This window comes from Halichoerus grypus, chromosome X, assembly GCF_964656455.1.
Source record: "Halichoerus grypus chromosome X, mHalGry1.hap1.1, whole genome shotgun sequence".
Taxonomy (NCBI): domain Eukaryota; kingdom Metazoa; phylum Chordata; class Mammalia; order Carnivora; family Phocidae; genus Halichoerus; species Halichoerus grypus.
The window spans coordinates 63,939,129-63,963,206 of record NC_135727.1 but is presented as its reverse complement, the minus strand read 5'-3'; the positions used below and the strand labels follow the sequence as shown (position 1 = coordinate 63,963,206).

The window sequence follows — 24,078 nt, the reverse complement described above, 5'->3', positions numbered from 1 at the left end:
TTCTTGTTTCTTGAGAAAGGCCTGCATTTGCTATATACCTCCGTCTTAGGACTGCTTTTCCTGCTTTCCAAAAGTTCTGAACTGTCATGTTTTCATTTTCACTTGTTTCCATGTATATTTAAAATGTTTCCTTAATTTACTGATTGACCCATTCATTCTTTAGTAGAATTCTCTTTAACCAAATATATTTGTGTTTGTCCAATTTTGTCCAATTTGTCCATTTTTTTTTCTTGTGATTGACTGCAACTTTTTACATAGTATAATCTCAGTCTTCTTTTATCAGTTGAAACCTGATTTGTGACCCAATATGTCATCTATTCTGGAGAATGTTCCATGTGCACTCGAGAAGAATGTGCATTTTGTTGCTTTGGGGTTAAATGCTCTGAAAACATCTGTTAAGTCCTTCTGATCCACTGTGTCATTTAAAGCCCTTGTTTCTTTGTTGATCTTCTGCTTAGATGGTCTTTTCATTGCTATGAGTGGAGTGTTACAGTCCCCTACTATTATTGTATTATTATCAATTAGTTTCTTTAATTTTGTTATTAATCAGTTTATATATTTGGCTGCTCCCAATTTAGGGGTATACATATTCACAACTGTTAGATCTTGTTGGATAAGCCCTTTTATTATGATATAGTGTCCTTCTTCATCTCTTATTACAGTCTTTGATTTAAAACCTAGTTTGATACAAGGATTGCTACTCCAGCTTTCTTTTGATGTCCGTTAGCATGATAAATGGTTCTCCACTCCCTCAATTTCAATCTGGAGATGCCTTTGGGTCTAAAATGAGTCTTTTGTAAAAGGATTATCGATGGGTCTTGTTTTTTAATCCATTCTGATACCCTATGTCTTTCTATTGGAGCATTTTGTCCATTTATATTCAGATTAGTTATTGAAAGATATGAATTTAATGCTATTGTGTTACCTGTAGATTTGCTGTTTCTACAGATTGTCTCCATTCCTTTCTGGTCTTTGTTACTTTTGGGCTCTCTTTTTGCTCAAAAGATTGCTGTTACTATTTCTTGCAGGCCTGGTTAGTGTCCACCAATTCCTTTAGTTTTTTGTTTGTCCTGAAAACTCTTTATCTCTCCTATTCTGAATGACGGCTTTGTTGGATAAAGTTTTCTTCGCTGCTTATTTTTCCCATTTAGCATGTTAACTATATCATGCCAGTCCTGTCTGGCCTGCCAGGTCTCTGAAGAAAAATATGCTGCCAACGTTATGTTTCTACCCTTGTAGGTTAAGGACCTCTTGTCCTGAGCTGCTTTCAGGATTATCTCTTCATCTTTGAAATTTGCAAGCTTTATTATTATACTATTATATGTCGAGTGGTTGAACTATTTTTATTGATTTTTAGGGAGTCTCTGTGCCTCCTGGACTTGAATGCCTATTTCTTTGCCCAGATTAGGAAGTTCTCAGCTATAATTTGTCCAAATAAACCTTCTGCCCCTCTTTCCCTCTCTTCATCTTCTGAGACCCCTATTATCCAGATATTATTTTGCTTTATGGAAATCCTGAGTTCTTAAAGTTTCCCTTTGTGATCCAGTAGTTGTCTTTCTTCTTCTCAGCTTCCTTATTTTCCATCATTTTATCTTCTATATCACTGACTCTCTCTTCTGCTTCTTTATCCTTGCTTTTAGAGCCTCAATTTGGGACTGCATCTTGGTAATAGCATTTTTTATTTCAGTCTGATTCAATTTTAGTTCCTTTATTTCTACAGTAAGGGATTATTTTGTGTCTTCTATGCTTTTTTCAACCCAGCTAATATCTTTATAATCATTGTTTTAAATCCTACTTCAGACATCTTACTTATACTCATATTGATTAAATTCTTGGCAGTGAGTACTACCTCCTGTAATTTCTTTTGGGGTAAATTTTACCAACTCATCATTTTGTCCAGAAAAGAATAGAAGAAAGAGAGAGAAAAGATAACAACAACAACAGCAACAGAAACAGAACAAAACAAACCAGAAGAAAACAAAAACAAAACAAAATAAGAAAAAGTCAAACAAGAAAAAAAAAACAGAACAAAACAAAAAACTAGATCCTGGATGTATTTTGGTCTGCTTGTTAAAAGAAACTAGATTCCATAACAGGAAAGAGAGAAAAACTTTTATATATATAATACAAATAAGGAAACCAAAAATAGAAAACATATATATATATATAATATCTATATAAAAATTAAAATTAAAAAAAGAATAAATAATTGAAAAAATAAGAAAATAGCTGAAAAAAACCTGAAAGACTAAAGAATAATAATAATAATAAAAAAGCCACAAATGCTATATACTGTTTTCCCCAAGAGCTGATGCTTTGCAGTTCTCTATGATCTGTATGCTTGGTATTAGTCAGTTGTTCCTTCTGGTCTTCCAGGGAAGGGGCCTGTTGCACTCATCCTCAGGTGTCTTTGCACTTGTGGAAATGCACCTCCCTTTCAAGGTGGCTGAGCTCAGTGTAAGTGGCTCTGGATTCCATGAACTGGTGCTGATTTGCTCCCTGAAGGCACCAATGAGCAAGATGAAAATGGCGGTGCCCTGCTCTCTAACCCCAGAGGTGAAAGTTCCTGTACCCCACCCTTTGTTGAGCCATCACAGAAAAGCAGTCAATCACTCTTGTCTCCCTAGTTTCCCTCCAAATTCTGTGTTCACCCAGCCTGTGACTGAGACTTTTTATCTCAGGCATGTGACTGAGTTTCAAGTTTCCAACTTGTAGGGACTTCTGTGGCACAGAACCAGGCTGTTCTTCCCGGGGTGGGGGGGGTCTTACCACACTTCTGCCTTTTGCTGGGCCACTGCCAGGAGAGCAGTCACGCACTGTGCAGTGGTCCATAGTTTATGGCAACATAGAGCAGTGAGCTGACAGCTAGACTCGCTGTTTTCAGCCAGCTTCCCCACTCTGATTCCTGGAAACTCTGCCACATTCAGACACCCCTTTTCTTGTGATACCTGGGATCCTGAGACCATGCTGTCCCACCTGGGATTCTGCCACCTAAGCACCTTTAAGCCAGGGATGTCCCCCACTGTAGCAGAGTTCTAAAAGTCCCAATTTTGTGCTCCACTGTTTATAATACTTTGTAGTAGCCTCCTTAAGCTGGCTCCCTCCCCTCTGCCATATCCTCAAATATATCCCCCCAGATTCAAGTCTCTGCACCTCCTACCTTCCAAAAAGTGGTCAGTTTTCTATTTGTAGAATTGCAGGATTTCTTTTCTCAGATCTTTGATTTTGTAGGTGTTCAGAATGATTTGATAACTATCTAGCTGAATTCCGGGGACCAGACAAACTTAGGGTCCTCTACTCCTCTGCCATCTTAATCCTCCTAGTCATCTTTTATTAGTAAATGAAGATAAGTGGTTTAGCTATGTATTTAAAGTTTATCCTTTCAAATTTTCCAATCAGACTAAGTCACTTCTTCTCTTCTAGGGATGAGCAAGAATGCATAATAAGGACTGGAGTGTTACAGTAGTAGCACTCCCTCCTCGTGGGAAATTAACCATTTCCCCTACCTCAAAAATCCACAGCTTTGTTTTCTTTAACCCAGTGAGGTTAACCATTAAGCTTATATTGCATCAGAGGTGTGGCTAAACTTTTTCAGGGGAGATCAGCACAAGCAGTCCTGTCCCCACCTTAATAAACCTGCTACCCTAATCCTAAACACTGCTTCTTCTGGGACCACCAATGGGAAATGCTCCCAGAGGGATTGGAAATGGTCATATACTATATATCAATTAAATTAATTCTAAGTCTGCTCTGTACCCAAGGCCAAAAGTTCACTTTCTATTTTCTTTCCATTCCAAATTATGTCTAGCCATGTTGCCCAATATAGGCTCTCAGATATTCTTCAAAAAGGTAAAGTGACAAAATTAAGATATTCTAATAATGGAATGTCAAAAAGTGTCACAGGTTTTTATTTAAAACCCAGCTAGTTAACTTGGGGTGCCTTGGTGGTTCATTTGGTTAAACATCTGACTCTTGATTTCAAGTCAGGTCTTGATCTCAGAGTCATGAGTTTGAGCCCCATGTCAGGCACCAAGCTCAGCATGCAGTCTGCATGAAATTCTTTCCCACTCATTCCCTCCTCCGCTCCTTCCCTGCTTCTGCACATGCTCTCTCTCTCTCTCTCTCTCTCTCAGATAAGTAAAATAAAATAGAATAAAATAAAATAAAATCCAGTTATTTAACATACAGTGTAATAATAGTTTCAGGTGTAAATTTAGTATTTCAACAATTACATATAATTACATATAACACCTGTGTTCATCACAACAAGTACCCTCTTAATCCCCATCACCTATTTAACATAAACCCCACTCACTTCCTCTGAGGTAACTATGTTTGTTCTCTATATTTAAGAGCCTGTTTCTTGGTGTGCTTCTGTCTTTTTTTTTTCCCCTTATGATTGTTTTTTTCTTAAATTCCACATATGAATGAAATCATATGGTATTTGTTCTTCTCTGACTGGCTCATTTCACTTTGCATAATGCTCTCCAGCTTCTCCATCCACATTGAGGTTTCATTCTTTTTATGTTTGAGTAATATTCCATTGTATCCATTTATTTTTTTCTTTTATCCATTTATTAGTTGATGAACACTTGGCTGGTTTCTATAATTTGGCTATTGTATATAATGCTTCTAGAAACATCTAGGTGCATATATCCCTATCCTTCTGAATTAGTAGTTTTGTATGCTTTGGGTAAATACCTAGTAGGGTGATTGCTGGATTCTAGGGTACTTTCATTTTTAACTTTTTGAGGAACCTCCATACTATTTTCCAGAGTGGCTGCACCAGTTTGCATTCTTATCAAAAGTTCAAGATAGCCCCGGTTTCTCCACATCCTTGCCAACATTTGTTCTTTCTTGTGATGTTGATTTTAGCCATTCTGAGGTGAGGTGTGAGGTGGTATCTCATTGTACTTTTGATTTGTATTTCCCTGATGATGAGTGATGTGAGCATCCGTTCATGTGTCTGTTGACCATCTGTATATCTTCCTTGGAAAAATGTATATTCATATTTTCTTGCCCATTTTTCAACCAGATTATTTGATTTTGGGGTGTTGAGTTTTATAAGTTCCTTTTATATTTTGGATACTAACCCTTTGTTGGGTATATTATTTGCAAATATCTTCTCCAGTTCCTTAGGCTGCCTTTTCATTTTGTTAATTGTTTCCTTCACTGTGCAGAAGCTTTTTATTTTGATGAAGTCCCAATAGTTCATTTTTTCTTTTCTTTCCCTTGTCTCAGGAGACATATCTAGAAAGAAGTTTCTGTGGCTGATGTCAAAGAGGTTGCTGTCCCATTTTCCCAACACCATTTGTTGAAGAGACTGTCTTTTTTCAATTGGCTGTTCTTTTCTGCTTTGTGGAAGATTAACTGAACATATAATTGTGGGTTCATTTCTGGGTTTTCTATTCTGTTCCATTGATCTATGTTTCTATTTTTGTGCCAGTACCATACTGTCTTGATCACTCCAGCTTTGTAATATAATTTGCAGTCCAGAATTGTGATACCTCCAGCTCTGCTTTTCATTTTCAAGATTACTTTGGCTATGAGGGGTTTTTGTGGTTGTATACAAACTATAGGGTTGTTTGTTCTAGCTCTGTGGAAAAAAAATGCTATTGGTATTTTGATAGGGGTTACATTAAGGTTGTATAGATATTTTAACAATATTTGTTTTTCCAATCCATGAGCATAGAATGTCTTTCCATTTCCTTTTTTTTTCTTGAAATTTTTTCATTAGTATTTTATTGTTTTCAGAGTAGATATCTTTCACCTCTTTGGCTAGGTTTATTCCTATGTATCTTATTGTTTTTAGTGCAATTGTAAATGGGATTGATTTCTTAATTTCTCTTTCTGCTGCTTCATTATTAGGGTATAGAAATGGAACATATTTCTGTACATTGATTTTGTTTTGGTGCCATAAAGAAATTCTTGTATCAGTTCTAGCATTTTTTTGGTGGAATCTTTCAGGGTTTCTTTTAATTAATTAATTAATTAATTTATTTATTTATTTAGCTATTTTAAATATTTTATTTATATAGTTGAAAGAGAGAGAGAGAGCATGAGCAGGGGGAGTGGCAGAGAGAGAGACAGGCAGAAGCAAGACTCCCTGATGAGCACAGAGTCCAACATGGGGCTTGACTGCAGGACCCCAAGATCATGATCTGAGTCAAAGTCAGATGCTTAACTGACTGAGCCACCCAGGTTCCCCTCTTTTGGGTTTTCTATGTAGAGTATCATGTTATCTGTAAATAGTGAAAGTTTTAATTCTATCTTTCTGATTTGGGTGCCTTTAATTTATTTTTCTTGTCTGATTGCTGAGGCTAGGATTTCCAGTACTATGTTAAATAACAGTAGTTAAAGTGGACATTCTTTTCTTGTTTCTGAAGACAGAGGAAAAGTTTGCAGTTTTTTTTCTATTGAGGATGACATTAGGTGCAAGTTTTTCATATATGGCCTTTATGATGTTGAGGTATGTTCCCTCTATACCTACTTTGTTGAAGGTTTTTATCATGAGTTGATGTTGTACTTTGTCAAAAGTTTTCTTCTGCATCTATTGAGAGGATCATATGGTTCTTATCCTTTCTTTTGTTAATGTGGTATAGCGTGTTGATTGATTTGCATATATTGCACTAATCTTTCAATTTAAGAATAAATCTCACTTGATTGTGGTTGTTCTTCTAGATTTTTATTTGAAAGTGTAGTTCATTTATTTTCAATTAAATCTGTATCCTAATGAGTTTGATTTTAGCTCTAATTGTTTATCTTCATATCTCTTTGGCTTTTCCTACAAGACTTTACATGTGGTGCTTTTATTTGGGTGGTTTTATATGTTTAATTATGTCCAAATTAACTTACAGATAATTTCTTAATATGAGCATGTGTTCTTAATTTCTAGATGAATTTATTTTAGGAGATTATTTTTTGTTTATTTATTATTTTATTACATTGAAGTTGGTGAATATATTCTGTTTAGTTTTAGTTATTTTGATTTCATTATATACATATATACATCATGGCCTAGTAAATAATCACATTTTTAAAATCACACAATATTTAATAAATAAAATGTGTATTCTCTATTGGGTTCAAAGTCTTATGTGTTGATCAAATTTTTCTTAAACTTAGTATTTCAAAAATCTACTTAATCAAAACTTTTGTTTTTGAAAATGTGTTAAACTTTCTATGATAATTGTAGATTTTTCAATTTCTTCTTCTAATTATTATTCTTCTAAATATTTATATTTATAACTTATTTTATATCCCTTTGTATTTTTTTATCCTTTTGAATTTTTAAGTTATATTGTTAGGTGCATAAAATTCACATATAGTGTGTTTTCATAGTGGTTTGTTTTTCTTTTCATAAAATAAAGCAATGACTTTTTCTCCTTTGTAATTTTCATTCTAAATTTTACATAGTTATATACTAATATCCTGTAATTGCTCTGTCTCTCTTTTTAAGACTTTTCCAGGTATAATTTTATTTTTCCTTCATTTATTAGGTTTCTGGATCATTCTTTTAAAGTTATTTTATTTAAATTTCAGTTAGTTAACATACAGTGTAGTATTAGTTTCAGGAGTAAAATATAGGTATTTAACACTTCCATAAAACACCCAGTGCTCATCACAAGTGCACTTCTTTCTTTTTTTTAAGTTTTTATTTAAATTCCAGTTAGTTTACATACAGTGTAATATTAGTGCCAGGTGTACAATTTATTGATTCAACATTCTATACAACACCCTGTGCTCATCACAATTGCACTTCTTAATCCTCATTACCTATTTAACCCATTCTCCCATGTACCTCCCCTCTGGTAACCATCAGTTTATTCTCTATAGTTAAGAGTCTGTTTCTTGGTTTCTTTTTCTCTCTCTTTTTTCCATCTGCTCATTTGTTTTGTTTCTTAAATTCTACATATGAGTGAAATCATATAGTATTTGTCTTTCTTTGACTGATAGACTTTGCTTAGCATAATATTCTCTAGCTCTATCCATGTCAAGGCACTTGGCAAGATTTTATTCTTTATTATTCTTTATTAATACTCCATTACCTGTATATGTATATATTTTGATATATATATATGCCACATTTTATTTATCTATTCATCAGTTGGACACTTGTGTGATTTCCATAATTTGGCTATTGTAGGTAATGCTGCTGTAAACATCCAGGTACACATATCCCTTTGAATCAGCAGTTTTTTATTCGTTGGGTAAATACCTAGCAGTGTGATTGCTGAATTCTAGGGTACTTCCATTTTTAACTTTTTGAGGAATGTCCATATTGTTTTCCAGAGCACCTGCACCAGTTTTCATTCCCACCAACAGTGCAGGAGGGTTCCCTTTTCTCCACATCTTCACCAGCACCTGTTGTTTCTTATGTTGTTGATTTTATCCATTCTGAAGTGAGGTATGAGATGATACTTAATTGTATTTTTGATTTGTATTTCCCTGATGATGAGTGATGTTTAGTATATTTTCATGTATTAGATAGCCATCTGTATCTCTTCTTTGGAACAATGTCTATTCATGTCTTCTGCCCATTTTTAATTGAATTATTTGTTTTAAAAAAAACAGTTAAAATGGTCTTGAATGAGGGTGTCTGGGTGACTCAGTCAGTTAAGCATCTGACACTTGATTTTGGCTCGGGTCATGATCTCAGTTTTATGAGACTGAGTCCTGTGTCAGCCTCCATGCTCATCAGGGAGTCAGCTTGAGATTCCCTCTCTCCTTCATCCCCTCCTTCTCTCTCTCTCTCTAAAATAAATAATTCTTCTAAAAAATGATCTTGAACCTAAAGATTCCTTCTTTAAAATAAATAAACTTACAAACCTGATTTTAAAAAGGAACAAACGAATTGTTTATTATATTAAAAATTGTAAAGAATTAAACTAAAAGGGTAAACCTAAAGGTATCAGACTTTTTAATAGAAACTTTAAAATTTAGAAGCCAATGGACTACCTCCTTAAAATTACTGAGGAAAGATTATTTTATTTCTAGAACTTATATCATGCCAAATTGTACTGCATGGAGCACTGGGTGTTATACGAAAACAATGGATCGTGGATCACCACATCAAAAACCAATGATGTATTGTATGGTGACTAACATAACATAATAAAATTAAAAAAAAAAACAAATTATAAAACTTCTTTAAAAGTATGTTGAAAGTTTTATCTTCTATTAAAGAATTTAAAAATAATTAACTTCTTACAAAGCTACTAGATTATATGCTCAAGGAACATTGAGGGAGCCAACCAAAACTGGGTGATAACCTATTTTGGTATGAATGACCACATTATCTGGATATTTTAGTAATTCTTCTTATTGCCTGAGTGACCAAGGAAAATTAGTTTTCTGAACCTTTGATTCTTTAGTTGTAAACTGGGAATCATAATACATAATTTACATAATTTACAGGGCTATCACGAGGGTTAAATGAGATAATACAGCAAAGTGCTTGTCTCGGATGCTGAGTAGAATTTTTTTCTTACCTCACCACTTTAGAATCCTTCAACTTTAGTATTAAGAGAATATGACTTTCTATAAATAGTACAATGAAATATCCTCAGGACTATATATATATATATATATATCCTGATATAAATATATATTCATGTATAAATATATCTACATATCTATATCTATATAAATATATCAGTATTTTGCTATAATTTGACATATTATAATAGCACATAGTGCTTATAAACAAATGTTATTTTCAGTTCCTGTCTTCAAAGACTTTACAATCTAGTTTAACTACAAGATTAATACATATATTAATAACCTTGAGCATATTGTGAACTTCAGCACCAATAACCATAACTAAATAAAATTAACCACACAGAGTAATCTCTGGTAGAATATATGCATTGTTTGCCTTCTACCTATAAAATTTTTATTTAATATAAATATAATATAAAGATTTCTTAAACAGTTTAGGAATGTTTAGCAAATATTATAACTCTCAACATACTTTAGAGCAAGAGTAAGGATATTATATATAATTTTGTCTCTCTGTTTTCATTGACAGTATTTTATAATAAGAATAATTTTTTTATTTTATGCTACAGAATGATTCTGAACCAAAGGTATGTATATCATACATTTTTTTTCTCATTATTGCTATTTTTTTTTCCTATAGTTGTAAAATTTCAAGCCTGGAATTGACTTCAGAGACTGAATTAATTAACTCTTAAGTTGTAGTAAGGAAATGGAGAATGAAGGGACACCTGGATGGCTCAGTAGGTTAAGAGTCTGCCTTCAGCTCAGATCATGATCCCAGGATCCTGGGATCAAGTTCCATGTCAGGCTTCTTGCTCAATGGGGAGCCTGCTTCTCCCTCTCCTGCCTGCCATTCCCCCTGCTTGTGCTCTCTTTCTCTCTCTGACAAATAAATAAATAAAAATCTTAAAAAAAAGAACTATTAAAAAAAAGGAAATGGAGAATGAGAAAGCTTATAATCCGTTAAGAGGTGTTTTCAAATTGTGCATGCTATCCACTGCAAAAGATGTGACACCACCCCTCTCCCCATCACATGCAAACATCCTGGTGATAATGACTGAGCTGTGTGTTGAAAGGAAAACGGTGGAGAAAAGAGTAAAAATTACCAATTTTCCATGTACAAAGGGTCAGGTTGTATAATTCCCAAGTTAATAGTTTTTTCCCTAGTCCATTGGCCTGGTCACTAGCTCTAATATTTAATCTGCATTATAAACATACATATATGGAGTCTTCTCTAAGTTTCAAAGGCATATATGTGATGTCTTGAAATTCAAAACACTTTGATTTCTTTCTTCCTTATGGATTTATCATATTCTATATTTATTATATTTATTTGTAAATTTCATTGATTCACCTAGTGGACTATATCATATTTCAATCCCACTCCCCTTGCCTAGCATCATATACTGAACCTTGAAAAAGATCAGTAAATATATAATATAAAAGGAGGAACTATGATGGCAGATAAGTACGAGGACCCTAGGCTTGTTATGGAGGAGAAGGGGTCCTGGTCATGGAAAGAGGTGACAGAGAGAGAGAGGAGCACACAAGGGATTGCACAAGGAAAACACTTTTCCAAAGACATTGACTGGGGAGAATGAGAAATGCTGATTTTCATGAGTTTTTACAACCACAAGGCTCAAATATTGGAGTTTTAGAAGTCCATGGCATGGCAAATGTGGAGCCCAGGGGGTGCTGCAGTGCACCTGTGGAGAAGGAGGGCAGATAGCCCAGGGAGCAGACAGTGTGATCTGAAGATCCCCTGGAATGCACTGGGAGAGACGATTCTCCCAGTTTGAGATCATATGATGCATATTTTCCAACCAGAGTGCTATGAAAGTTGAAGTCAACCATAAGAAAAAAATTGGAAAAGGACATAAATATATTGAGGTTAAAGAACATCCTACTAAGGAATGAATGGGTAAACCAGGAAATTAAAAAAAGAAAAAAATATACATAGAAACAAATGATAATGAAAACTCAACAGTCCAAAACCTTTGGGATGCAGCAAAAACAATCATAAGAGGGAAGTATATAGCAATATAGCCCTACTTCAAGAAGCAACAAAAACCTCAAAAAACAAAACAAAACAAAACAAAACAAAAAACTAACCTTATACTTGAAGGAGCTAGAAAAAGAACACCAAATGAAGCCTAAAACCAGCACAAGGAGGGAAATAATAAAGATTAGAGCAGAAATAGATGACACACAAACAAATAAACAAACAAAAGAAATTGAATAGATCAATGAAACCAGGAGCTGGTTCTTTGAAATAATTAATAAAATTAATAAACCCCAAGCCAGACTTATCAAAAAGAAAATAAAAAGGACACAATTAAAATCACAAATGAAAGAGGAGAGATCACAGCCAACACCACAGAAATGCAAACAATTATAAGAGAATATTATGAAAAAAATATCTGCCATCAAATTGGACAATCCAGAATAAATGAATAAATTCCTAGAAAAATATAAACTATCAAAACAGAAACAGGAAGAAATAGAAAACTCAAATAGACTGATAACCAGTGAAGAAATAGAAACAGCAATCAAAAATCTCCCAACAAAGAGAAGCCCAGGGCCAGATGACTTTCCAGGGGGAATTCTAAACATTTAGGAAAGAGTTAAAACCTATTATTTTCTAATTGTTCCAAAAAATAGGAATGGAAGAAAAACTTACAAACTCATTCTATGAGGCCAACATTACCTTGATTCCAAAACAAGAAAAAGGCCCTACTAAAAAAGAGAAGTACAGGTCAATATCCCTGATGAACATGTATGCAAAAATTCTCAACCAGATACTAGCATGTTGAATCCAACAGTACATTAAAAGAATTGTTCACCATGCACAAGTGGTATTTATTCCTGGGCTTCAAGGGTGATTCAATATTTACAAATCAGTCAACATGATGCACCACATTAATACAAGAAAGGATAAGAAGCATGTGTTCCTCTTGATAGATGCAGAAAAAGCATGTGACTAAGTACAACACCCACTCTTGATAAAAACCCTTAATAACGGAAGGATAGAGGGATCATAACTCAACATCATAAAGGCCATTTATGAAAGACCCACAGCTAATATAATCCTCAATGGGGAAAAACTGAGTTTTTCCTCTATGATCAGGAACAAGACAGGGATGTCCACTCTCACCATTGTTATTTAACATAGTATTGGAAGTCCTAGCTTCAGCAATTGAAAACAAAAAGAAATAGAAGGCATCCAAATTGGCAAGGAAGAAGTCAAACTTTCTCTATTTGCAGATGACATGATACTTTATGTAGAAAACCCAAAAGACCCCATCAAAAAGTTGTTAGAACTGATACACAAATTCAGTAAAGTTGCAGGATACAAAATCAATGTAAAGAAATCTGTTGTATTTCTATTCACCAATAATGAAGTAGCAGAAAGAGAAATCAAGGAATCAGTCCCAGTTACAATTACACCAAAAACCATAACCTAGTAATAAACCTAACCAAAGAGGTAAAAGATCTGTGTTTTGAAAACTATAGAACAGTTGTAAATATGTAATGTAAATAAAACTGTATTATGTCTTTTTCTTATAAATTTGTTTTCATTGTTAAGTATAGTGTATTAGCATTCAGGTAGCAAAATAAAAATACACTAGATATTTCAAGTAGGGAGTACTTCTATGCAGGTAATTGATTACAAAATAATTTAAAAGGATGGAGGAGCAAAATAAATGTGTTAGAAAGCCAGAAACAGAAGATCATACCAATAAATTAATAATCAATTACAATGCATGGGCTGAAACTCATGAGCCCACCCTTGTCATTGAAATATTGGAATTACTGCATGTGCCATTGTTTCTATTGGAATTGCACTGCTGATGAGATTACACTGTGCAGATGATGCTACTTCTAGAAACTACCACTTACTTCTAGAAGCTCAGTGACCTTATATAATTTCTAGGACCCTCAGTCAATAACTGCTAATGCTTCCATTGCTGGAGGTACTACCAAAAGAAAGGAAAATATAGACTTTTTTGCCTCTTGCCTGCAACTTCCTTGTAAATGCTGCCCACTGGCAAACTAACTAGAAACCAACTGTCAAGAAGTATATAGGTTTAAAAGTTTTCAGGCCACCAGACTCTTGTGATACACAGAACATTAAAGATTGAGAGTGGAAACTGAAGCTAACAGAGTTATCCATCTTCCTTATGATACTACTGTCACCTGGCAGCTTTGTCTTAATGTAATCCAAGACATGTGAATATAGAACTGAAGAGAGCAAGTAGAAGGATCTCTGAGAAAAGAGACAGATTTATATGGGCTGCAGCTATTCACATGGGCTGTGATTCAATCAACAATTAACAAGACAATATTTACACAGTGTTATAAACATCTCCATTAATTGTCCTATGCAGGAGCCTATTAGACATTCAAATCGTGGTTCATACCCAAAAAAAGAAGGGAGAAACAAACATTTGTTGTTTACTGTTATGCAAGGTGCTTTGTATGTGTTATCCCTTTTTATCCTTGGACCAACCTTGTGGAACCCTGATTTACAGAAAATTAAAACAGAAATAAGTTAAAATATGCAAAGAACAATGAAAATATCCATATATTTAGCTTAAAAAATCTCAGTCTTGGGAATTATCTTTGATTATTTAACCAAGAGAAAAAAATAAAATATTTATTTCAATGTTACTTATAATTTAAAGATATGGATACACATAATAATCATGAAACTTGTGATAAGAACTAGGTGTTGTATATAAGTAATGAATCACTAAATTCCACACCTGAAACTAATATTACATTGTATGTTAACTAACTGGAATTTAAATAATGACTTAAAAAAGAAAAATAAATAAATTTTATAGAAATTTTTAAACACTTGTCATAATAACTGAGAAGTTTACATACCATAGTGTATGTAAATTACCCAAAATGACAAGACAGGAAAATGTAAGCAAAAAAATAAAATAAGTGTGATATGACAGTTTAAAAAAAAGAAGAAAATTGCCCACCTTCACACAGTAAAAAATAATACACCTATGCTTCAAAACCAGTATCAGTTCTGATTCCAAACTCCATGACCTTTCCAATAAGTTAGTTTTATTAAAATCCATGTTTGCCTGATTGGGAAAACCTGGGATGTTGCTTAGTTCTGAGCATCTCATCCCACCCAAGCAAGGGAACTGATTCTTAGATGTACCTACTGTTGAGTGAAGTTAACATCCCTGCCAAAACTGGAAGGTTAACCAGAACATATGGAAAGCTGAACAGCCCAGTGAAACTCAAGCAGGGAGTCCAGCAGGAACAGCTGGTAATCTTTAGAGCAGAGTGGCCTTGTTTGGCCAGGGAACTTGGAACATGGGTTGGCTTGAGGTAAAACCAGAAAGAACCTTTTCAGCCATAAAGCTGTTATCTCATTGTGCCCAGGTAGGGAAGCTAATTCACAGCCCCATGCATTGCTGAATATAGTCATTAGCCCTTCCAACAAGGCAACCTAATGAGAGCACATGGGAAGCTGTGTAGCCCATCCAAAAGCCCTGCTTACAATGACACTTTAACAGATAGCACAGTCCATGGCTTTCACCCATCTGTGGAGCAAATCCAGTGGTCCCATCTTGTAGGTAATTTAATATACATTCTCACCAAATTTGGGTTCCCAAACAATGATCTTTGCAGACCGTGGGGTCTGTCTTGTGCCCTATCAAGACAGAGAAATTAATTCATAGCTTCATTTGCTGCTGAATATAGTACTCAGTCACATCCATTTGTTAAGTCTGACCAGAGAACCCAGGCAACTGTGGAGCCCATCCTACAGCTTCACTTAGGCAGGGAACCAGGTCAGCAGTTATATCAAACTGTTTTCAGCCAGTAGCATCCTCCCCTACCTGAAAGCGCAGTCAGTGGCCTTGCCCCAAAATAAACTCTGATAGCAAGCCCCACATGCTGAAGGATGCTAGCAGCAGACATATCAAGAGCCTAAATTGAGCTGACAGGTGAAGATCTGTCTCTGCCGAAGTGAACCCATAAAGTTTGAAAGAGAATACAGTTCACTCAGAGGCATAGATACCAAGGTAGGGAATCAAAAAATCATGAAAAATCCAGTAAACATGACACCACCAAAGGAAACTAAAAAAGCTCCAATAACTGACCATAAAGAAAGGAAAATTTGTCAACTATCAAACAAAGAATTCACAATAATTCTCTTAAAGAAGTGTAGTGAACTAGAAGAACACAAAGACAGGGACAACTAAATGAAATTAAGGAAACAGTGCAACAACAAAGTGAGAAGTTCAACAAAGACATAGAAACTATTCAAAAAATCCTAGAGCTGAAAATACAGTAATTGAACTGAAGAATTCAGTAGCTTCAAAAGCTGACTTGATCATGCAGAAGAATGAATGAGTGATCTAGAAGATGGGGCATTTGAAATTATCCACTCAGAGAGAAGAAAAACAAACAAACAAACAAAAACCTTCAACACCCCAAAACCAAATAATTCAATTTAAAAATGGGCTGAAGACATGAATAGATATTTTTCCAAATAAGACATACAGATGACCAACAGACACATGAAAAGATACTAAACATCATTCATCATCAGGAAAATACACATCAAAACACCAATGAGAAGGGCACCTGGATGGCTCAGTCTGTAGAGGCCAACTCTTGATTTCAGCTCAGGTCATGATCTCAGGGTCCTGGGATCAAGCCCTGCATAGGGCTGTGCTCAGCAGGGAGTCTGCTTGAGGATTCTCTCTCTCTCTCTTCCTCTGCCCTTTCCCCTGCTCATGCTCTCTCTTTCTCTCTCTCTCTCTAAAATAAATAAATGAATCTTTAAAAAACTGCAATAAAATATTATCTCACACTTGTCAGAATGGCTCAAATCAACAACACAAGAAAGAACAGGTGTTGGTGAGAATAAGGAGAAAGGAGAATGCTTCTGCACTGTTGGTAAGAATGCAAACTGGTACAGCCACTCTGGAAAACAGTATGGAGTTTCCTCAAAAACTTAAAAATAGAACTACCCTATCCAGAAATTGCACTGTTAGGTATTTATGCAAATAATGCAAAAATACTGATTCAAAGGGATACAGGAACCCAGATGTTTATAGCAGCATTATCTACAATAGCCAAACTATGGAAAGAGCTCAAATGTCCACAGAATGATGAATGGATAAAGAAGTGGTATGTATATGGAATGGAATATTACTCAGCCATAAAAAAATGAAATCTTGCCATTTGCAATGATGTGGACAAAGTTAGAGAGTATTATGCTAAGCACAATAAGTCAATAAGAGAAAGACAACTACTATATGATTTCACTCATGTGGAATTTAAGAAACAAAACAAACAAGCAAATGGAAAAAAGAGAGAAAGAGGCAAAGAAACAGACTTAACTATAGAGAACAAAATGAGGGTTATCAGAGGGGAGGTGGGTGGGGGGATGGGTTAAATAGGTGATGGAGATTAATGAGTGCACTTGTTGTGATGAACACAATGTGTTGTATGGAAGTGTTGAATCACTAAATTGTACACCTGAAACTAATATTACATTGTATGTTAACTAACTGGAAATTAAATAAAAATTTAAAAAGAGAATGCAAAAGAATGAAGAAAGCCTATAGGAATTATGGAACATAATGAAAAGAAACCATATTCACATTATGGGAATTCCAGAGGAGAAAAGAAAGAGAAAGATAAATTATATTTAAAGAAATAATAGCTTAATATTTCCCAATCCTGAGAAAAGAAATTGACACACAGGGACCCCTGGTGTCTCAGCTGGTTAAGCAGCTGCCTTTGGCTCAGGTCATGAATCTAAGGTCCTGGGATTGAGTCCTGCATCAGGCTCCTTGCTCAGCAGGGAGTCTGCTTCTTCCTCTGCCTGCCACTCCTGTGCTTGTGCTCACTCTCTTCTCTCTCTGATTAAAAAAGTAATAATAATAATAATAAAAGAAAAGAACAGAAAAGAAATTGACATACAGATCCATGAGGCCCAAAGGACCCCAAATAACTTGAACAAATAGGGCTATGACTAGTCATATTATAATTGTCAAAAGTCAGACAAGAGAATGTTAAAAGCAGCAGGGGAAAAGAGAAATTACACACAGAGGAACTCCCATAAGATTATTGACAGATTTCTTGAAAACAGTATTTCAGGCCAAGAGAGAATGGGGTAATATATTCAAAATAATGAAAGAAAAAAAATTCTGTCAACTAAGAATTCTGTACCTGACAAAGCTGTTCTTCAGAAACTAAGGAGAGGTAAAAACTTTTTTCAACAACAACAGCAACAACGTGAGGGAGTTCATCACCATTAGATATATCTTACAAGAAATGCTAAAGAGAATCCTTTTAGTGGAGTGAAAGGATGTTAATTGAAATCAGAAAAACATAAGAAGGTAGCATAAAACTCAATAGTAATGGTAATAGTCAAAGATAGATTCTGTAATATGGTACTGGTGATGCATAATTCCCTTACAACTCTAGTTTAAAAGATAATAAACAAACATTGTAAAATATTATAAAACTATCCATAACTAAAATAATCAGTTAATTAGTTACAGAGTAACTATATATATAGTATATTATATATCTATTACTATATATAGTGTATGTATATATATATATATATATATATATATATATATATATACTATTATAGCAATAACCTAATGTGAAGGGGAAGAGAAGTAAAAGTATAAATTTTAAGAATTATTGAAATGAAATTGTTAGTTTAAAATAGGTGTTATAATTTTAATATAAATACTATACTAAATTTAATCAAATAAATTTAATTATGTTTAATATGTTTAATATGTAATATGTTTCATGTAAGCCTTATGATAACCACAAGGGAAAAACATGAACCATTATACATACAAAAAAAAGACCATGATAAAAACATCAAAGCATAGTGATACTAAAACGTATAAAACACACAAGACAGAAGGATAAGAAACATGAACAATTAATCTAAAAATAGCCAGAAAACAATAAACAAAAGTCATAATAGTATTTACTTATCAAAAATTACATTAAAATTAATGGAATAATTTCTTTAATTAAAAGACATAGGATGGCTGAATGGATAAAAAAAAATCAAGATCCAACAATATGGTGCCTTCAAGACATTCACGTTAGCCTTAAAGACACATATAGATGGAAACATAAAAAAATTCAATCAAACGGTAATAACAACAACAAAATAATAGTGGTAGCTATAATTATATTAGGCAAAATTGACTTTAAGACAAAAATGCTAAGAAGAAACAAAGCCATTATATAATGAAAAAGAGGTCAATCCATCAAGAAGATATGACAATTGTAAATATTTGTTCATCCAACATCAAAGTACACAAATATATAAAGAAAAACTAAAAGAGCTAAAAAGAGAAATAAACAGCAGTACCATAATAGTTGGGACTTTAACACCCAACTCCCAACAATGACAAGATCATTGAGACAGAATTAAGAGAAAACAGTGGATTTGAACAACATGATAGACCAAAAGGACCTAACAGAAATATACAAAGCATTCTGTCCAACATTAACAGAATAAACATTCTTCTTGAGTGCACATTTTCTAGGATAGACAGTATATTCAGTCTTAGAAAATTCAAAAAGATGGAAATCAAACCAAGTATCTTCTCTGACCACAATAGTATCACACTAGACATCAATAACAAGAAGAAAACTAGAAAATTTACAAATACATAGAAATTAAACAATATTCTCCTGAACAACAACTAATGGAACAAAGAATGAATTAAAGGCCAAAGTTAAAAGTATATTGAGACAAATTAAAATGGAAACACAGCATGCCAGAATTTATGGGATGCAGAAAAGGCAGCTCTAAGAGCTAAGTTCTTAGCAATAATTACCTACATTAAGAAGAAAGAAAGATCCCAAATGAACAACCTAACTCTGTGCATTAAGGAGCTGGGAAAAAAGAACAAACTGAGCCCAAAGCTTGCAGATGGAAGAAAATAATAAAAATTAGATCAGAAACAAACAAACAACCAAGACTGAATTGGGAAAATAGTCTGAATACAGCCAATTATAGTAAGTGGATTGAATCAGTAATCAAAAGTTTTCCAATGAAGGAAAGCCCAACATAAAATAGCTTCACTTGTGAGTTCATCTGATTCACTTTATTGTGATATTTGCTTTATCGTCTTGGTCTGGAACTAAACCTGCAATATCCCTGAGGTATACCTGTAGTGTTTTTATATACTAACACCAAATTATCTGAAAAACAAATGAAGGAAACAATTCTATTTAGAATAGCTTTAAAAATAGGGGCGCCTGGGTGGCTCAGTTGTTAAGCATCTGCCTTTGGCTCAGGTCGTGATCCCATGATCCTGGGATCAGGCCCCACATTGGGGTCCCTGCTCAGCCGGAAACCTGCTTCTCCCTCTTCCACTCCCTCTGCTTGTGTTCCCTTTCTTGCTGTGTCTCTCTCTGTCAAATAAATAAATAAAATCTTTAAAAAAAATAGAATAGCTTTAAAAATAATAAAAATAATTAAGAATAAGTTTAGCAAAGGAGATGAAAGATTTCTACTCTGAAAACAAGTCATGGATCAAATAAATCAAAGAAGATACAAATAAATGGAAAGGTATCCTGTGTTCACAGATTAGATAACTAATGCTGTTAAAATATCAATGCCACCCAAATTCATCTGTAAATTCAGTACAAACTATCTATCTCAAGATTTCAATGTGAGTTTTTAAAGAAAAGAAAAAATTCTAAAATTTATATGGAACCACAGAAAACCCCAAGTGACCAAAGTAAAAGTGGGAAAGAAGAAAAAAAAAAATAGCATCACACTTCCTGATTTCAAGCTATACTTTATAGATATAGTAATCAAAACAATATGGTACTGGCATAAAAACAGATACGCAGATCAATAGAACAAAACCAAGACTTCTGAAAGAAAACCACACATATTTGTCGACTAATTCTAAATAATGTTAATTAATATAAAGGAGTCAAAATACTAAACAGAGAGAACACAGTCTCTTCAGTAACGGTGCTGGGAAAAATTGGATATTCATGTATAAAAGAATGAAACTGGATCCATATCTTACACCACCCACAAAAATTACCTTAAATGGGTTAAAGACTTAAATGTAAACCATCAATAAAACCATAGAACTCCTAAAATAAAACATAGGAAAATTCTTCTTGACATGGGTTTTAGCATTGGATTTTTTTGGATATGAGACTTAAAGCACAACCAAAAAAAACAAAAAAACAAAACAAGTGGGGCTACATTAAACTAAAATACTTCTGGATATCAAAGGTAACAATAAAATGAAAAGACAACCTACAGAATTGGAAAAACATTTGCAAACCATATATGTAATAAGGGTTTAACACCAGAATACATAAAATAGTTACTAACAAACATAAAGGAACTAATTGATATAATACAATAATAATATGGGACTTTAACACCCCACACATGTCAATCAACAGATCATCTAAACATAAAATCAACAAAGAAACAGTGGCTTTATATAACACACTGGACCAGATGGATTTGACAGATGTGTTCAGAACATTCCATCCTACCGGGCACCTTGGTGGCTTAGTTGGTTAAGTGACTGCCTTCAGCTCAGGTCATGATCCCGGAGTCCTGGGATCAAGCCCCACATCAGGCTCCCGGCTCAGCAGGGAGCCTGCTTCTCCCTCTGACCCTCTCCTCTCTCACGCTGTTTCTCTCGCTTGCTCTCTAATAAATAAATAAATAAAATCTTTAAAAAAAAAAAAAGAACATTCCTTCCTACAACAGCAGAATACACATTCTTTTCAAGTGCACATGGAACATTCTCCAGAATACATCATCACATATTAGGTCACAAAACAGCTCTTACCAAATACAATAAAGAAGGAAGGAAGGAAGGAAGGAAGGAAGGAAGGAAGGAAGGAAGGAAGGAAGGAAGAAAGAAAGAAAGAAAGAAAGAAAGAAAGAAAGAAAGAAAGAAAGAAAGAAAGAAAGAAAGAAAGAAAGAAGGAAAGTAAGTCATACCATGCATCTTTTCCTTTTTTTTTTTTAAGATTTTATTTTATTTATTTGACAGAGAGAGATATAGCGAGAGAGGGAACACAAGCAGGGGGAGTGGGAGAGGGAGAAGCAGGTTTCCTGCTGAGCAGGGAGCCCAATGCGGGGCTCGATCCCAGGACCCTGGGACCATGACCTGAGCCGAAGGCAGACGCTTAACGACTGAGCCACCCAGGCGCCCCCATGCATCTTTTCTGACAACACAATGAAACTAGCAGTCAACCACAAGAAATTCTATAAAGACCAAAAATACATGGAGGTTAAATAACATGCTACTAAACAATGAATGGGTCAACCAAGAAATAAAAGAATAAATTACAAAGTGCATGGAAACAACTAAAAATAAAATAATAAAGAATAGAGCAGACATAAATGATATTGAAACTAAACATACAATAGAATAAATCAATGAAACCAGGAGCTGGTTCTTTGAAAAAATAAATAAAATTGATAAATCTCTAGTCAGACTTATCAAGAAAAAAAGAGAAATGACTCAAATAAGATCACAAATGAGAGAGAATAACAACCAACAGCAAAGAAATACAATTATAAGAAAATATTATGAAAAATTATGTGCCAACACACTAGACAACCTAGAAGAAATTGATAAATTCCTAGAAACATATAAACTACCAAAACTGAAATAGGAAGGATTAGAAAATTTAAACAGACCAATTACCAGCAAAGAAACTGAATAAGTAAACAAAAAACTCCCAACAAACAAAAGACTAGGACCAGATGGCTTCACAGATGAATTCTACCAAACATTTAAGAAGAGTTAATATCCATTCTTCTCAAACTATTCCAAAATATAGAAGAGGAAGGAAAACTTCAAAATTCATTCTATGAAGCCAGCATTATCCCCATACCAAAAATAGATAAAGACACCAAAAAAAAAAAAAAAAAGAGAGAGAGAGAGAGAGAGAATTACAGGCTTTTGGCTCCCTGAGCAGTACCATGGTGGTCCCCCAAAACAAGCACCTTAGGAAAGACAGCAAAAAGGGAAGCAAGAAGAAAGTGGTTGATCCATTTTCTGAGAAAGATTGGTATGATGCAAAAGTACCAGGTATGTTCATTATAAGAAATATTGGGAAAAAAAAACATTAGTCACAAGAACTCAAGGAACCAAAATCGCACATGATGGCCTCAAGGGAATTGTTTTTGAAGTGAGCCTTGCTGATGTGTAGAATGATGAAGTTGCATTTAGAAAATTCAACCTAATTACTGAGGATGTCCAGGGAAAAAACTGCCTGACTAATTTCCATGGCATGGATCTTACCTGTGACAAAATGTGCTTCATGGTCAAAAAATGGCAGACCACGACTGAAGCTCATGTTGATGTCAAGACTACCAATGGTTATTTGCTTCGTCTATTTGGTGTTGGTTTTACTGAAAAAATGTAACAATCTGATTTGGAAGACCTCTTATGCTCAGCACCAACAGTTCTGCCAAATTCAGAAAAAGATAATGGATATCATGACCTGAGAGGTGCAGACAAATGACTTGAAGGAAGTGGTCAATAAATTGATTCCAAACAGCATCAGAAAAGACACAGAAAGGGTTGTCAGTCTATTTATCCACTCCATGATGTCCTGTTAGAAAAGTAAAAATGTGGGGTGCATGGGTGGCTCAGTCGGTTAAGCCTCTGACTTTTGATTTTGGCTCAGGGCATGATCTCAGTGTTGTGAAATCGAGCCCCGCATTGGGCTCCATGTCCACCTGGGAGTCTGCTACTATCTCTCTTTCCCTCTCTCTTTGCCCCTCCCCCTGCTCACACACTTTCTTTCTCTCTCAACAAACAAATAAATAAATAAAATATATTCTTTTGAAGACAGGAAAGTAAAAATGCTGAAGAAGCTCAAGTTTAAATTGAAAAAGTTCATGGAGCTTCTTGGTGAAGGTTGTAGTTCTGAAAAGGCTACTGGGGATAAGACCAGTGTTAAAGTTGAAGGAGCTGACAGAATGAACCAAAGATCCAAGAATCTGTTTAAATTTCAGACACTTAATGGTAACAAATAAAAAATCTTATTTGTAATGTTTAAAAAAGAGAGATAGAATGACAGGCCAATGTCCATGATGAACAGAGATGCAGAAATCCTCAACAAAATACTAGCAAACCAAATCCAACAATACATTAAAAAAATCATTCACTACAATCAAATGGGATTTATTCCTGGTTTGCAAGGGTGGTTCAATATTTGCAAATCAATCAACATGACATATCATATCAATGAGAGAAAGGAAAAGAACAAGATAATCATTTCAGTACATGCAGAAAAACATTTGACAAAGTGCAACATCCATTCATGATAAAAACCCTAAACAAAGTAGGTTTAGAGGGAACATAATAAGGGCCATATATGAAAAACCCACAGCTAACATCATCCTTAATGGGGAAAAAACTGAGAGTTTTCCCTTTAGGTTAGGAGCAAGACAAGGATATACACTCTCACCACTTTTATTCAACATAGTACTGGAAATCCTAGCCACAGAAAACAGACTATATGTATATCATCCAAATTATA

General features: G+C 34.4%; 1 pseudogene; it reads left to right on the top strand.

Moving 5' to 3' along the window:
* Window positions 1-22,510: 22,510 nt before the first annotated feature.
* Window positions 22,511-23,544, top strand: LOC118555995 (small ribosomal subunit protein eS1-like; annotated as a pseudogene).
* The last annotated feature ends 534 nt before the right edge of the window (window positions 23,545-24,078 follow it).